The 18,185-nt window shown below is 35.1% G+C and overlaps 1 pseudogene; it reads left to right on the forward strand.

Moving 5' to 3' along the window:
* Window positions 1-773: 773 nt before the first annotated feature.
* On the forward strand, window positions 774-3,504 carry LOC143598378 (CASP-like protein 4A4; annotated as a pseudogene).
* Window positions 3,505-18,185: the final 14,681 nt, after the last annotated feature.

Raw genomic sequence — 18,185 nt, forward strand, 5'->3', positions numbered from 1 at the left:
AATTCATCAAGTTGTGAATATTTTATAAAAGGATGCAGTGCCGTCTCTGAGGATGCGGCACCTCAAGGGCCTCGTGCAAGGAAAAAATATTGGCCCCTATATATTGAAATTATTTTGATGAGAAACCAAAAAAATGCCCGGATTAGTCTATTAGACAAAAGGACTATTACCTTTTGTTCTTTGAATTACACGAAATTTGAAGTTTATAACTTTAGTTATGAGTTTTTGCTTTAAAAAACTATATATTAGATATACGTATTAGATAAAATATCTTAATACAAGCAAAGAAATTGATCCAAGCAATAAAAAGAAAACAACGTAGCCCATAAAATATGAAATACAAGTTCTTGAAAAATTGGAAAAAAAAATGTGTAGTTACTAGGTATTGAACCTGAGTCCAACAACATCATGTACACAATGGAGTATACCATGTAAGCCACAATGCATGTTTAGTTAATTTTTGTTTGTATCTAATCTATCTATTGCATATCATGTTTTCTTTAAATTTTGAGCCCTAAAAATTTTTGGGCCTTGTGCGGTTGCACGGGCTGCACGCCCCTTGGGCCGGCCCTGAAAGGATGTCTCTTTCAATAACCTACTCGCTTACTCAGTCACGTACTCGTATTTCTATAGTATTATTCCAACACATAAACATAGATTATAGTTCTTTTAAAGACCTTACTTCATTGACTTAACTTTTTAATAACTTTAAATATAAGAAGTTGTAATGAGCATGGCACTTAAACTCCCACATACATTTGTTAACAGGTGAGATGAATGAAGGGGGTGGTGTTTTGATGAATCCTCGTCAACCGTTGGCGGCTGTTTCTCCATGTGTGGTCTATTCGACTCCAGCCATGGGAATACCGACACCGTCACCGTACTCGTTTTCAGTTGCTTCTACAAGATGGAGTTCTTCTAGACCTTACATTCATACTTTGAGTTTTGTGTCTTGTTCTTAGAGCTATGGTCCTGTTTTTTTCCTTTGGTTCTTCTCTAGCACTCGCTATCACTATGTCTAATCATAAGCAGGGCCTCCAAGTTATCCCCGGGTTCGTGTAGGTTTCTTTATCTACCTTTAAGAAAACATTTTGTTTTTTGAACGATACCGCGTTGCTAGAAACCAGTAGCCAGGTGAATACTGGATTCAAACCTGAGACCTACGCTATATGGACTCTTATATAGCCATATAGGGTATGGATATGTCGGTTTTTGGTTTAAACCGAACCAAAACTGGAAGTTTATTTTTTTAGTTTTTCCAAGTTGTTTGGTTTCGGTTTGTGTTTCTGGTTTTACCATTTGAGCTGGAATTTTTCCTTAAAATAATGAATTTGGGTCTAAATCGTTTTGCTAATTAATGTTTAACTGATTATTATACATTTAAACTACAATATATGGGTTACACTATTTATTAAGTTCTTACAAATTACTTAACATTTAAATTTAAAAATAAAAACCCATCCATTTGGTTTGGTTTTTCTGCCTTTAATTACACGTAAAACCAAAAGTTCAGTTATTATAAAAACATTTAATCAAACCATCGGCTTTTGCTTTGGGTTTGGTTTTTCAATTAGAGATTGGTTTTTCGGTTCCATGCATGCGCAAGGGCATGACTCCTTGAAGGTTCTTGTGAGAAAAGTTCTCTTTCTAACTTGTACTCTGTGTCAATTTCAAAAGGATTAATTAACTTGAATTTAGAGTATAAATTGGATGTGACTCAATGATAAAGTATTTACTTTATTAGTGAGAGGTAGAGGGTTCAAACCTTACTATCACCAATTTATATGGAAGATATGAGGATGACTATGGCTTGTCAGGGTTCGAGTCCTGATCTCACCCGGTTTTACTGGCTCCATGTTGTCGTGTCGTTGGCGGGCGTGGAGCGGATTTTATCCGAGAATCCCTCAATTGGTGGACCGCTAGGGGCTTCGTCCGTCCGGAATCATGGCCGGCTCGGACTACCTTTAGCCAATAGGGGCCGTGTACGAGGTACCCGACATTACTTAGTTGGTCGTTCCAAAAAAAAACTTGAATTTAGAGCATATGTGGGTCCGTGTGAGGTGTGGTGTGGGTCCAAGTTTCAAACGATCATAAGCATTAATAAAAAAATATATATACATTCCTCACCAACCATTTCTAATTATTAAAAAGTTTCAACAACACCATAGAAACATGCTAACACTCTATATTAACTACTGTTAAGCGATGACATAACTTAAAACCCAACCCCTCCCGACTCCATACCCGAGCCAATTCTAGAATCCAAACATGGTTTAGTTTAAATTCAAGATTTTGTTATTTTATTTTCCATTTAATATTAAATTTTATTATATTATATTATATATATATATGTGAAAGTAAATTAATTAAATAAAGAAACTAATTATAGAAGTAAATGAAGAATTGGTGCTTTCTAAAGGTTTGTTGTTAAGAAAATGAGTGCTTTTAAAAGAAAGTTTGTAATTTAACGTGAAGCTAAAGTAAAATTGATGTGACAGTTCGTGAAGGTTTGATTTTATGGAAGCACATAAAGCTAATAAAACAATTGATCTAACAGTTTAACACCCTCTAAATGATCCTAATGAAAAACATGTGCTATTCAAAGTTTGATAAAAACTCATCCTCTTTTGTGCATAATGCATAATTTAAATTATAGAGTCGAATAAACTACTCGTAGTAAACTTCAAGTCATTTTGATATCTTTCAGATCTCAATAATGAAAAGATCTGCAGAGTGCAGATTACCATTATTTTCTTAAGATGATATTGCTGCTAAAAAGTTCATATTATAGAACTGAAAAATTTTCCCCTTTGACCACAAAATTCAAGTGAAGTTTTGACATCCAGTGGTCGATGTAGACTCGTTTATTCATATAAATGTAATACATACAACATCCTAAATTGTTTTCTTAGTGAATCGTATATAGATTATATGATTACATTTCACATACTAACTATTTGTAATAGAAATTGAGCACCGACTTGTTGGGACTCGTTACTCAAACCACTAGACCAACCCATAATTCAAAAGAAAGTAGTGAAACAAATCATACAATTATAACTCATGTGTTATTGTTGCAGATACAGCTTTATTATTACTTGTTGGGCTTTCATCTACTCTGCTTATCAAGTCTTCAAAGGCATTTTGAACATTGCCTTTAGAGACTGTCTCATGTCAGATAAGACCTCAGACTACTCAAACTTCATTCTTGACCAGGTTAATATATTCTATAAATTTTATGAACTTTTTAAAATGAATGTTACATGTTGCTAGCTTCACTAATTTCATCCGGTATATTAAAACATAAAACAGTTGGCAGGGTACCTCCTTGTGTCATGCTCTGCAGTGACAGCTGTAATGATCAATCAACCGCAATAAAAAGACAATTCATCACTCAAGCAAGCAGCAGTAGCTTCTGTTTGCATGTCGGTTATTGCATTCCTGATGACTGCAGTTTGTGCCAATCTCTCGGGATACAAGCTGAGAAAAAGAATCATGTGGTGATGCAATGATCTCTCTCTCTCTCTCTACTTGTTACCTTTGCAGAGACTCGCACGTACTGACCATTCACCTTCAAGAAGTTGATCTGATGCAGGAGTATCCGGTCCATTAAGTCGGCCCGGCCCAACTGTTTATTCTCATTTTATAAATAAGGTTGTTAGGTTTTTTTGTGGAGACAGTTTTTTGGATTTTGAATAAACATTGTAAACCTTGAAGGTTTAGAATCTTTTGGTTCCTAACTTTTGGCTAATAATCATATGAGTTTCGTGATTGCCATTTGACATGCGCTTCTAACTGCATCATCCTCCCCGTCTTGAAAAAAAAACTCGACCTCGAGTTTTGCTTGGGAATAAAGTCCACCGGGATCAAAGGGGACATTGGTTCGTTTCTTATTCACCATCGATTTTTGGGGGCTGTCATTATAATCGTCAAAACCTTTTTGTGACCAATCATACTTGGTATGTACCCATGTTGCAGTTGATGAATCCATGAACCCATTACTCCTTTCCTTTGATATCATATCCAATTTAATATGAAGCCCACTATTTGACTTCAAATTGTCGGTTGCTTTTTCATGCATGCCCAAAATTTTTAAGCCATCAACATTACTCAATTTATCCACTCTGTCATGCATCTCACATGTACAATGCATTTGCCCCATACAAACTTCAAATTTGGTAGGTTCCACCATATATAGACACGCTTCAAAATTTACCTCAATATTTCCATAACTACCATCATAAGCAGCACATGGGATATTTAAATGATTAACATTATTAGCGGTAAGCGTACCCACACTTTTAGCAACCTCAATCTTCTCATCAATTTGAAAATTTGCATTCATGGTACATTGCATATTATTCGGCAAACTGACTGAACTTTGCAGAACCGATTCTACACCACCAATTGCTACCCCATCACCGCCCTTAACCACTGTTGCCTCAACATTGATTATCGTATTACCACCAAGAACCCCGTTAAGACCACCCGTAATGGGTGCGTTGTGTGTTGCGTCAAGGAGGAAAACACGGGGGTACACCGCCCCCCCCTGCGTTATGCAATTTTTTTTTGAGCTACGTTGTATACAAAATGCGGAATAAGGGCACACAAATAAAAAAAGTAGCCGTTGGGTGGGTTTGGAGCCGTTGTGCTTTTTAAAAAAAAATTATATTAATTATATTTATACTACATAAACAAACCAAACTCATATTTTTATACACATTCCTTCCAGTCTATACCAATTTACACAAATATTTATATTTTTTACACTAATATTTCTACCATCATGTTTCCAAACAACCAAAATATTCTCGGTTTCTGCCAATATGCCCGTCAAGGCAACCAAAATCCACAACCGAACCAATCTACCGCCCCAACGCCAACCGTACCCGTCCCGCAAATGTTTGACCCGTAATGGCCGCCTACTTTCAATATCTACAAAACTCTACGCCAAACGCGGTGCCCGGTTTCCAAAACCCGACGGCGAACATTTTCGCCGGTTCGGGTTCCCAACCCGCCCCGGAGACCCAACCCGAGGTCGAGTTCGTGCCGGAGACACAACCCGTCCCGGAGACCGTAGGCGATTCGAGCCAACGCGGACGTTCGAAAAAACACGCAAAGAAGCCCGTCGGCGAACATCGGGTTAAAAAGACAGTGATAGCGTGGAGTATCGACGAGTGCGTACAATGTGCTCGTGCTTGGTGCCAGATATCGGAAGATGCCAAATGCGGTAGGTTTTTAAAATGCATATATATTTTTTTAAATTTCTTATAACAAACATTAAACTTGTAATGTTTTTATTTTTTTAGCGAACTATCAAAAAACAGGGGTATTTTGGCACAAAATTATAGAGAGGTTTCACAACCTTGGCGGGGACTCGCGTCGAGAAAAAGATTCGTTACTGTCGAAATTGGGCGACATAAACAACAAATGCTCAGCTTTTTATACGGTTTTCTCTCGGATGAATCGAACTAGGAGTAGCGGTGTCTCGGACGCGGAAGTCATGGAAAACGCGTTGGTTGAGTTTCAACATAAGGTCGGCGGGACATTCAACTACTTTGGCATTTGGAAAGACCTATTGAGGTTTCACCCAAATTGGGGCTTGGTGTTGGATGCCGAAGTCGAAGCCGACGGTGGCCCGAGTAAAAAAAGTCTAAAACATCGTCTTCGGTTGATCCAGACACGCCCCGTTCCGACGCTTGAAACTTCAACTTAAGCGATAATGACCCCGTGAATACTACCGACATGCCTCGGCCGGGGGGTAGAACAACCAAAGGCAAAGGAAAGGGGAAAGGGGCCGGTTCGTCGTCGGCAAAGGGTTCGAATCCCGAATTGAAAGCCAATTCCAATTAATGAACTCTCGACTCCAAGATTTACACCAACTTGGAACCCAACGACTTCAAGTAAATTTGGACGCCGTCGACCTACTTCGAAGGAATGAGATGGACAAAGACATCGAGATTTTATCAAACGAGCTATCCGAAGACGACCCGATAGTCCAATCTCTAAAATCCACTCGACGAGCGAAAATTTTAGAAAAATATAAATGAGTTTTAGTTTTATTAGTATTATTTATGTTTTTTTATTTTTAATTTGATGTATTTTTTTTTAATTTAGTTTAATTTATTTTTTATTTGGAAGTTTAATGTCATTTTTAATTTTATGTTAATTTATTTAAATGAATAAGTATTTAAAAAACAAATTAAATTAATAATGACTGGGCGCCACGTGACGCATAATCCCTGGTAGTGGAGAGTTATGACTACAGCCTGTTTTTGTACAAAACCATAACCCTGACTGGGCGCCACGTGGCGCATAACCCCTGGTAGTGGAGCTTTATGGCTACACATGGTCTAAGAACTTGGTCCACGAATAAACATTCATCTTCGTTAAGATCAATCCCGTCTTCATCGAACCTTGGTCCGTCTTCAAATATACACTCTTGATAGATTGGTTCGTTGAGCCAAGACGGGTGACAGTCAAACGCATGCTCCCCGCTGCCGTCACCATCTTCCCCGACGACGACGGTGATCGACTCGGGTGCTGTCTTCTGCATCTCCTTTTGCAACTCGAAACTCATATGATTATTAGCCAAAAGCTAGGAACCAAAAGGTTCTAAACCTTCAAGGTTTACAATGTTTATTCAAAATCCAAAAAATTGTCTCCACAAAAAAACCTAACAACCTTATTTATAAAATGAGAATAAACAGTTGGGCCGGACCGACTTAATAGACCGGATACTCCTGCATCATGATCAAAGCACAAATGATTATGGAATGGGACCAAATCACTTTACTATTCTTGTTGGTTAGATCAAATGTGTATTAGTAGCGTTTATAACAATGTAACCTCGGCTGAAAATCATGCGTTATATTTGTTTTGAAGACGAAATAACTAGTATATTTACAAATATTTGATGATCTTCTTTAATTCAATGTAGGGGTGACAACGGGCTGGTTTTAGAACATGTTTTGGTAATCCCAATCTCATACCTGGCTATAAAACCGTATCCTCATATTATTCAACCTTCGCTGACTTTATACCATATTGAAACTCCTTATAATTGTGAAATGAACAATTAATAACACACATAACTTTAAACACAATTGCAAATCCAAGACGAATCATTAAACATAATTGTGGTGAAAGTGTGAAACTGAGAATTTAAACATTGTTTCAACATTGGGTTAGGTGCCAATTTTTGAATTGCTCACTTGTACTTTAATGTTATAGATAATAGGGCACATCTTGAATTTAGGAGACAAAGGCAAATCTTACTATACTAATAAATAAAAATAATTATGTTTAATTGTCCTAATCACATTCAATCCTAGCATAAAATTCTCTTACAACATTTTCAATATATTTCAACATATTATGCACACATTAATGACAATTTACGACAATTTAATATCTAAAATATAATTATGCTCCGTGTATATCTTATCTTACTTTTCATTAGAGAATTCATCATTTTTTTAACAATAAGACATATAAATTCAATTTGAATTATGCAAAACTTCTCACCTCATATATATTAAGTTTTTATGAATTATGCTATTTAACTTTCCAATTAATGTGATTATTTAATTTTGAATTTTGAATTTAATTTCTAAACATAGTCATTCTAAAAAAACTTTTAAACATTAAAACCATGATCAATTCATGTTTTTGCTAAAAAATTATAAATTCGAGATGTTTTATTTCGAAAACGTCAGTTATGTTTTTTTTTTAATTTCATAAATATTATGACATAATCAATTTCAACAAAAGAAATCTACATATCTAATTTAATCTAACTATACTAATAAAAGGAAATAATAAGAATGATGTGGCAATTCCACATTCGTTCAATTTTGTAATCTCTCTTTTCATTCATCCTACATATCAATGGATCTGGGTCAAAACCATTTTAACAATCTTACTACTCTAATAAATAACTACAATTACATGCCACTTGTCACCCTCTCATCCATTCTCATACTTTTTGACCCATTTCTTAAATATGGATACTACATGGGTCATTACCCACCCACTTTATTTGTTATTCAAACCTCCTATCTTTTATCCAATCAAATCCTAGATCCCAAATTTCTCACAACTCCATCACGTATGCCTTTCCATCGGTCCTCTCCGTAGCCTCCACCACCACCCCAAGTGCTAGCAACGAAATAGACCCATTTTAAGTTATTTAGGCTTAAGCAAACCTTGTCCCATTTTAAGTTAATAACATAATGAACTGTTCGTGTTAACCTTGTCCCATTTTAAGTTATATAGGTTTAAGCAAACCTTTATAACAAGATTGCGTATGTATACAACAAAATCATTAACATAAAATGAAGTATTATGTTTGAAAAAGTTAAGCATGGATAAGTATACGAATTTATAATTTTATTTTTTTTCACTCAGTGCAAGGATGTTTTATTAAGAAAAAGGTATAATTTATAAAATTATTAGTACCTTGTCCCTCATTAAGTTAATATCAGAATGAACTATTCGTGTTAACCTATAAGTGAACTACACGGTCTTTATAATTTTCAAAACAATTATAAATTCGTAAACTTATCTAGACTGTATATTTAAATTTTTCCAATAGTTTAATCTGCTCAACTTATTTTTCGGGTCTGTACGTGTTATCTATCTATTCTAATAAAAGACTGCTATTTTTGCCACTTGTCAATCTCATAGTCTTTCTCACCTTTTTTTCAACCAATTTCGTCCTTATCTTTTAAGTCATTTCAATATATGAATTCAAGTTTATTTTACTAAATGAAAATACTTATTGATTCATTCATTAACATTAATTTAATGGTGAAATAAGTAAATATCAAAATTGAAGTTGTAAACTTGCTATAATAAAATTTGAAAGTCACATGTAATTATAAATTAAAAAAAAAATAAGGTGCATAGATGTCGAAGAATTTGGATATGTGTGGTAAACTACAAATTCTTTTTAAGATGTGATTCGAGCAGTAGTGCATAATATTTTTATATAAGATTGGTTTCAAATTTGGATATAAAATTCTCATATGCCTTTGAACTCAGGAAATGTATATTTTCTTAATTTTCTACAAACATTTTGTATAAATATAGCAAACATGGTGAATACATATTTTATATATCTTGGTGGTTAGCATTAAATCATTGAAGTTGAATATTATAATTATAATCCATATGTATAACGATTTACTATATGAACTATGTGTCATCTATTTATATGATTTTTTTGTGTAGTATAAAGGGTTTTAACAATAAGAAGATCAATATTTAGTTTTTAATATTTTATTCTATAACTCAGACCAAAGTGCATCAGAAACATATATTTTATTACTTGATTTATACTTTTTTTGTACTTAAATATATTTAATTTAATATGCCTTATAAGCTATATTACTTAATTAAAAACATTAAATATTTTAAACCAAAAAATTTGTTTCAAACCCATTCCATTACTTTCGTTTTCCAAAAATCATTTAGGATATTGAAACATACAATATCGTTTTCATCGATTATTTACATAATTCCATATTATATTAACTTATTAATTTTATTTTTATACAAATATAACGACTTGAGGTTATGTTAGTGTTACCCGTTGGTTAGTACATAGTTAACGTGTTTATTATGGTTATATTCAAAATAATGAACAATAAACATTTGATTTATAATATGTGGAATGAGAACATTCGACTTTGGACTAAATCCTAATAACGCCAGCGGCTAAGGCTTAGCCTTTAATACTTATATATATATATATATATATATATATATATATATATATATATATATAATTTTAAAACTAAAAGTTTATTCGGGTTGATCTGAAACCTAGAATTCGGACCCAAGAACCAACCCGAATTACTTCGGTTCAGGTTCGGGTTAGTATTTTCTTGGGTTCGAGTTTCTCGGGTCGGGTTATCTTGGGTTGGGTTTCAAGTTATGGGTAAAAGTGACAAACATACTTTCAACTATTATAAATAAGAATCACTACATTCACTTTATGCAACTTAAAATCTTCTTATATTCTTCTAACTCAAAATAATCACTATTATTTGAACATGGTTTTAAGGTTACTATGTATGTGTCATGTGTATGACGATTACATTCATATGAAATGAAACAAATCATTTATTATATTTTAATTTTTGGTTTTTATGTTGCTTTATTATACAATTTTAATTGTAAAATATAAAGTCAATTAAAATTTTTGTTATACACGGAAGATTAATGGCAACAAATTTATCATAATCAATCAATTTCAAATTCTAAAGATTCTAAGGATGATTATATCATCAAAGTTCACGTAATATGGTATTTGAGATAATCATATATTTTTTTTGGATAATCATGAACAGATGTTCTCAAATGATATTATATTAATTGATTAAAAGTTATGATATTTTATGTGTATGAATATTGTTTTTATGGATATATTATCATTTATCTAGAGTTGACATATACTTGGAGAACCTCTTTTGTCACACAGACAATAATACGTGGCTATATCAAGAGTTATAAACAGACCTATATGTTACCTTATTAAGAGTTACAAACAGACATGAAATAAAGATTTTGATTTGTTGATAAATAATGTATACCTACTAATACAATCACAAATGTAGTGTAAAAATAAGTTTTTACTTATTTCTAGCGTATTTGTGTAATCTTAGTTATGTAATTTCTGTAATTTTAGTGTAAATTGTCACTTAATAGTTAAAGTTTAAATTTTTCATCAATTACCCGTGTAATACACGGGCCTCAAACTAGTTGGGTTATAAAATAGTTAATTTCCCTCATAATATTTTTATTTATATCTCATTTATCCTAGCATGTGTCAAAACCATTTTGGCAATTGAGTTATAAAATATCCAAGAAATTAAAAGTAAAATATTGATTGAAAATCAAACAAATAAGTAGAAATATAATAGTTAAACAAGTAGAAAATAGTCAAGAATAATGTTTTTCTAGGGTTGACTTGTTCCTTCAATGTCCGTTTTTCCCATTAACTTCTTATTGTTTATACAATATATTTCATTTCTTTTTTACCTTTAATATTTTTCCTTTATTTCAAATAACAAACATTATTTATTTTTATCATTTGACAAATTCCGTGTAATACATAAGTTCAAAAGCTAGTTATTGATATACCTCAACAAATTAAAAACTTTACAAAAATCAACATACAACAAGAATGCAAATCAAAACTTTTACAAATTGATTGAAATTAAACATAATCAGCTATTTTCACAAACAAGTTTGATAAGACAAATAGATTGAATTAAAAAGTTAAGCTACGAATAGATTGAATTAAACCTGATAAGAAACAACTAGGGCAATGAGTTGTAGAAAGATCTAGCAGTAAGAGGGCCATGTTATTCTTTTGAGTTTTTTTTGTTAGGGTTTATGATTCGGTCCATCGTTATCACGACGTTACGAGTTGTAGGATGATCAACGGCTATTGTCCAAAGGCGAATTTAAGTCAAACCGAGCCAACCTAAGCAAGCCACCGTTGGCTCGTTTAATTCGACCCTTGAAGGAAGGATTAATGTCCATGTAGGACCCGTGAAAGGCGTTGAAGGGTGTGTACCGTCCCGTCTAAGTAACCAACATAATGACTAAAATTATAAATGACTAAAAACTTTGACATAAAAATTATTTATTTTCGTTCAAAATAACCAAAACTCTAAATTTAATTAAAATAATGAATGATAACCAACTTTATAAATATAAACCAAGTTATTTAAGAAGTTTTAATGTTTTGGACAAAAATCTACTAAGGATCAAGTATCTAAATCTGTTAAGTGAGGTAAGGTGCTAACTCGATAATGACAAGTGTGTAATCGTAATATTGGTGAACACAAAGGTTTGATCACGAGGGGAAAAGCCCTTAACCAAGATAGTCTTACTTCGGTCAAAACTTATCAAGGTAATCTTTGGTCGAATCTCTTCAATCAAGGATTAACTAAGTAATCGTTGATTAAGTCCTTTCGGTCAATGATCAACAAGGTAACATTTGGTCGATGAGTATGTGATTATCGTGATCTCCGGCAAAAAAAACCCCCGGACGGTGAAAACTATCACCGTCAAGTTTATTAATGGTAAAAGGTATTACAATCGCTGTGGAGTATATGATCGAGATTACAATAATAAGCTAATGGTAGAGAGAGTAATTGTTTCTGCTCTAGAGTGTGTGTGATGGTACATGTGTTTCCTACTCGATCATAGCTCAAATAAATAAGAAAATATCACTAACAATATTTCCTAACTATCCGGAAGTCTTCCACTAGCCGCTCCACGACCTTTGACCACGTGCCAATAGCCATCCAGTAGCGAGATAAGTAGGAGAACGAATCTTGTAGCTGTTGTTGATATTTAAACATCCATCTACACATGAGTTCGTCCTGTAACACTAGATTGAACTAGGATCCTGGATCCATGCTCCAGCTAGAGAATGATCTGTGAGGATAATTGATACAAGTACGTCTTAAAGTTGCCATACCTGCCAAACACATCACCATACTAAACACAATCATTAGTAAACAAGTAATACCGAGGATCATCGATCCTTTATATCCTGATACATATTTCAAGGATAAACTATCTATAAGACAGTCAAGGATAGAGGATCCTCAGTATAAAATTCATGGCCTAACAATTGCCTCCAAAATGGCGGTGACAGTGGAATACATCTGTCATTTTGAATTTCAAAATTGCTGCAAAAACTGACGGGACGGTTTTGCCAGAATATTTACCATTTAGCCCTCAAGGTTAATTATAACCGTCTATATATGTCGCCCTATATCTTTGATTATGTACACGCTTCCTTTTGACGCATCAGGTATCCTTTCTACCTTTCTTTCTTTATTTATTTTAAACATGTCTGCTGCTTCGTCTTCTTCTTCCCCGGCTGCTTCTAAACCTTTCGAATAGATTTCCGATGACCGCGAGTTGTCGGAAATGGAACCTCAGTGCCTCATTGTGTCACACCCCGACTTAGGGCCTAGGCGTGTGACCACAAGTTGGTACCTGTTTTGTAAATACATCAGAGTTTATGGGTTTATTTTAGCGGAAGAATTTAGGTTGAATATAATATTAATTTACATTGAAAATTTACTCGGGAATTAAATACCCGAGTATTGGTTTACAAAAGATATGTTTTCATATTACAAGGATTTTATATAAAAAACGGAGCCATCTTGTACGCGCTTCTATCTTCAATAAGACTCCAATCCTTGTTACGCTACTTATGCTTAATTACCTGCAATGGGTTGGAAAAATACGTCAGCTATATGCTGGTGAACACGTATGACTCAATAAAACATTTGGATGAAAATATAATACAAATATAGTTTTCTCTACAAGCTCAGCAGAAGCATTTCTACTTCTGGTCTATGTACCACTTCCCTACACACACAATTGTTCCCGAGCCACGTAGCCCTTTCCGAGAGACTAGTTATGACCATTAGCCCGCAGCCACGTAGCCTTAGAATGATTAGGCTGAACGGTTATGTTTGGATCCAGACACATGTGTATTCGGTCTGAGTTGACTTTATTTTCTACTTTTTATTATAAAGTTTTAGAGATTGCATGATCTCATGTAGACATTGATTGACTCGCTAAAACAAACACCCGTTCGTCTCATTGAGTATAATATGTTTTGACTGATTAAAAAGGTTGACGTATTCACGTGTACCGTTGGTGTTGTAAACCTTGATTGATTGATTGATCGACTGTGAATGATATTAACCTATACATAAATAGGTTTGTATGAATGTTTTGAATGATGTTAAGCTATGATTGTAAGCTTAACCTTGAATCATTTATCTTTGATTGTGAATGAAAACACTTAGTTTTATGTGACGTTTGATATAGCATGCTTTGGCCTAATAGGTTCTATCACGTTGGTAAGTTTCTCCAGGTAAGTAAACGGGTCTCTCGGTTGATTGATATTTATGCGAATTACTTTTCCTTAGGCAAGAAACTTATTACTAGTGATATCCCCCTTCCAGTTACTACATGCCCGTCAAAATATATCTTTCGTTTAACATTACTTCATCATGAAGTAACGTTTATGAAAACATGACTGTGAATGAATGTTTGTAAAACACGATCAAGGTTAAAGGCCATAGCCTTGATTGATAGTCTAAACTATATTTCAAATAACTTAAACATAAATCCTACCTCAACTCGGATACTTAGATTGTTAATACGAAAAGGCAGGATCTTGATCTACTCGCTTATATGATTGTTTCTTGATTATAACTTCGTTTCTTGCACGAATATCGAGAAAACAACACGTCGGCTTGTTACGGAAACAGGGCACGTTTTCCAAGGCTATGTGTGTGTAAAGGAAGGTGTTTTTGGGTTGATTTGAGCTCATGCCCGTCACCCCCCTTTTATAGCCAATCTTGGACCCTGTCGCGTACCGCGCCTGGTCCTTTGGGACTGATCGCATACCGCGACGCCGCAAAAATACACCACCTATGCGGTGGTGACAAGTGGCCTGTCATAATGCGCCACGTGTCAACACGGTGTTCAACACGTGTCCACTGACTCAGCAACCCCATCGCGCTACGCGATGGGTTGTTTGTTACCCCGTCGCGTACCGCGACGAGAGAAGATTTTTATAATTGTCATTTTTGGTCCCTGAACTTTCAAAGTTAGTATATTTAAGCTTAAATTAAGAGGGTTAGGAACGTGGTGTTACATCCTCCCCACCTTTTGAATAATCTCTTCCTTGAGATTTATTGGAATAGATTGTGATACTTTTTCTTCATTTCTGACTCGAGTTCCCACGTATACTTGGGTCCTCGTCTTGAATCCCATTTTACTTTCACGAGCTTGAGTTGTTTGTGTTTGAGAAACTTGATCATGCTATATTCTATGTGAATAGGTTGTTCCACAAACTTAAGCTTCTCGTTGATCTTAACATCTTTCAATGGCATAGCAAGGGTTTCGTCGGCTAAATACTTGCGCAGATTAGATATGTGAAATACGTCGTGAATTCCTTTCATCTCATCGGGTAACTCTAGCCGATAAGCAACTGGTCCAATTCTTTCAAGTATCTTGAATGGTCCAACGAATCTTGGACTCAGTTTTCGTTTCTTCCCGAATCTTACTACACCTTTCCAAGGTGACGCTTTCAATAAAACTCTATCGCCTTCTTTAAACTCTAAAGGCTTGCAACGAACGTCCGCATAGCTCCTTTGTCTGTCTCTTGTTGCCTTTAATCGTTCTCGGATTTGTATAACTTGATCAGTGGTTCTTTGAACAATTTCAGGTCCTGACAACTGACTATCACCTGTTTCTGATCAACATACAGGTGTTCTACACTTACGCCCATACAATGCTTCAAATGGTGCTGCTTGGATACTCGTATGATAGCTGTTGTTGTACGAGAATTCCATCAGTGCAAGATGAGTGTCCCAACTTCCTCCTAAGTCGATAACACAGGCACGAAGCATATCTTCCAAGGTTTGAATTGTTCGTTCACTTTGGCCATCAGTTTGGGGATGGTATGCAGTACTTAAGTTTAATCGAGTCCCCATAGCCTTTTGAAAGCTTGACCAAAAATTTGAAGTGAAACGACTATCTCTATCAGATATGATGGATAGCGGCACACCATATAAGGATACTATATTTTCGACATATAGATGTGCTAATTTATCCATACTAAACGTTTCTTGAATTGGAATGAAATGGGCAGACTTAGTAAGTCTGTCGTCAATAACCCAGATCGCATCATTTTGACGAGAAGTTTTAGGTAACTTCATGATGAAATCCATAGTTATCATATCCCACTTCCATATCCGGGATTTCTGGTTGTTATAGTAATCCTAACGGCTTTTGATGTTCAGCTTTCACTTTTGAACACGTTAGGCACTTAGCTACATACAAAGCAATGTCTTTCTTCATCCCGGTCCACCAATAATCATCTTTTAGATTATGATACATCTTGTCACTTCCCGGATGCATCATGTACTTTGACTTGTGTGCTTCTTCTAAAATCTTATCTCTTAGACTTCCGATCATCGGTACCCAAATCCTTGTACCGAGTCTAAGTATTTCATCACTTCCTTTAACTAGTTGATCGATTGTACCATTCTCTTTTTCAGCTTTAATATTTCATTCTTTTAGTGCCAACTTCTGAGCTTCTTTGATTTGGCTAGCTAGATCGATTTTAAGTTCTAGTCTAAGAGCTAGAACTCTCTTTGGTTTCTCATGTTCTTTTCTACTTAAGGCGTCAGCTACCACATTGGCTTTTCCTTCATGATATACGATTTCACAGTCGTAATCATTAAGTGTTTCCATCCAACGCCTTTGTCTCATGTTCAACTCTTTTTGATCAAATATATGCTTCAAGCTTTTGTGATCAGTGTATACCATGAATCTTACACCATACAAGTAATGTCGCCATAACTTCAACGCAAAAATTATAGCGCCTAATTGAAGATCATGCATGGTGTAATTCTTTTCATGAGCTTTCAATTGTCTCGAAGCATAAGCAATCACTTTCTTTCCTTGCATCAAGACACTTCCCATTCCCGTATGCGAAGCATCGCAGTAAATGATAAAGTTTTCTAGCCCTTCTGGCAAAGCCAGAATCGGTGCATTGGTTAACTTTTGTTTTAGTGTTTTGAATGCTTCCTCTTGCTTCGGTCCCCATTCAAACTTAATTGCTTTTCTTGTAAGTGAAGTTAATGGGACATCTATTCGAGAGAAGTCTTGAATGAATCTTCTATAGTATCAGGCTAAGCCTAGAAAACTTCGGACTTGAGTCAGTGTCTTGGGTTTCTCCCATTTGGTTATAGCCTCAATCTTTGCTGGGTCTACTTGAATACCCTTCTCATTTATAACATGATCAAGAAATTGTACTTCGGACAACCAAAATTCACATTTCGAGAATTTGGCGTATAATTTCTCATTCCTTAGGGTTTCAAGTATGATCTTAAGATGAATTTGATGATCGTCTTTGGATTTTGAATAAACAAGGATGTCATCGATGCAAACAATAACAAACTTGTCTAAATATGGCTTACAAATCCGATTTATCATGTCCATAAAAGCTGCTGGAGCATTAGTGAGTCCAAAAGGCATAACGGTGAACTCATAATGTCCGTACAGGGTTCTAAAGGCTGTCTTTGGTATATCTTCTTCTTGCACCTTCAATTGATGATAACCAGATCTTAAGTCAATTTTAGAAAAACAACTTGCTCCTTGAAGCTGATCAAATAAGTCGTCGATTCTTCGTAATGGATATTTGTTCTTGATCGTGACCTTGTTCAGTTCTCGGTAGTCTATACACATCTTCATTGATCCGTCCTTCTTCTTTGCGAACAAAATTGGAGCTCCCCATGGTGACGAACTCGGTCGTATAAATCATTTCTCTAGCAATTCATCTAATTGTCTCTTCAGCTCCTTCATTTCTGTTGGTGCTAGACGATAAGGTGATTTGGCAATTGGTGATGTTCCTGGAACTAGGTCGATCTTAAATTCTACTTCTCTATCAGGCGGGGCTCCTGGTAGCTCATCAGGAAATACATCTTGAAATTCGGACACGATTGGAACTTCCTCCATCTTCTTTGGTTCGGGTTCTTTCGTTACATAAGCCATGAATGCAAGGCACCCCTTACCTATGCAATGACTTGCTTTAATCTTGGAAATGATTCCTACTTTTCCTCCTTCTTTGTCTCCGGTTATACGAATGGTTTTGTTATTGGGTGTTCGAATGTCGATGGCTCTATCGTTACATAGGATACGGGCTTGATTAAACGATAACCAGTCCATACCTAAAACTATATCAAAACCTGACAATGTCATGGGTAACAATCGTACAGGTATGACGTGATTGGCTAAAGAAATTGTGGCATTATCTAAAGCCTCGGTTATTCTACTTACATTACCATCAGCAGTCTCGACTTCATAGTGTTTATCTAATTTAACTAAGGGCTCATTTAATAGACTACAAAATTTATAATCTATAAAGCTTTGGTTTGCACCCGAGTCAAATAAAACTCTAGCATAAACATTATTTATAGGAAACGTACCGGTGATCACGTCCGGTATATCTGCTGCTGTCTGAGTGTCTAACATAAAGACACGAGCGTTTCCTTTCTTGGCATCGGTCTTCGCACAGCTGCCACTTGCACCAACCGTCATCGTTGTTGGTTTCTTCTTCGGACACT

Source organism: Bidens hawaiensis, unplaced genomic scaffold (assembly GCF_021521415.1).
Source record: "Bidens hawaiensis isolate Kalapana, Puna unplaced genomic scaffold, B.hawaiensis_p1.1 tig00050006_1, whole genome shotgun sequence".
NCBI classification, from domain to species: Eukaryota; Viridiplantae; Streptophyta; class Magnoliopsida; order Asterales; family Asteraceae; genus Bidens; species Bidens hawaiensis.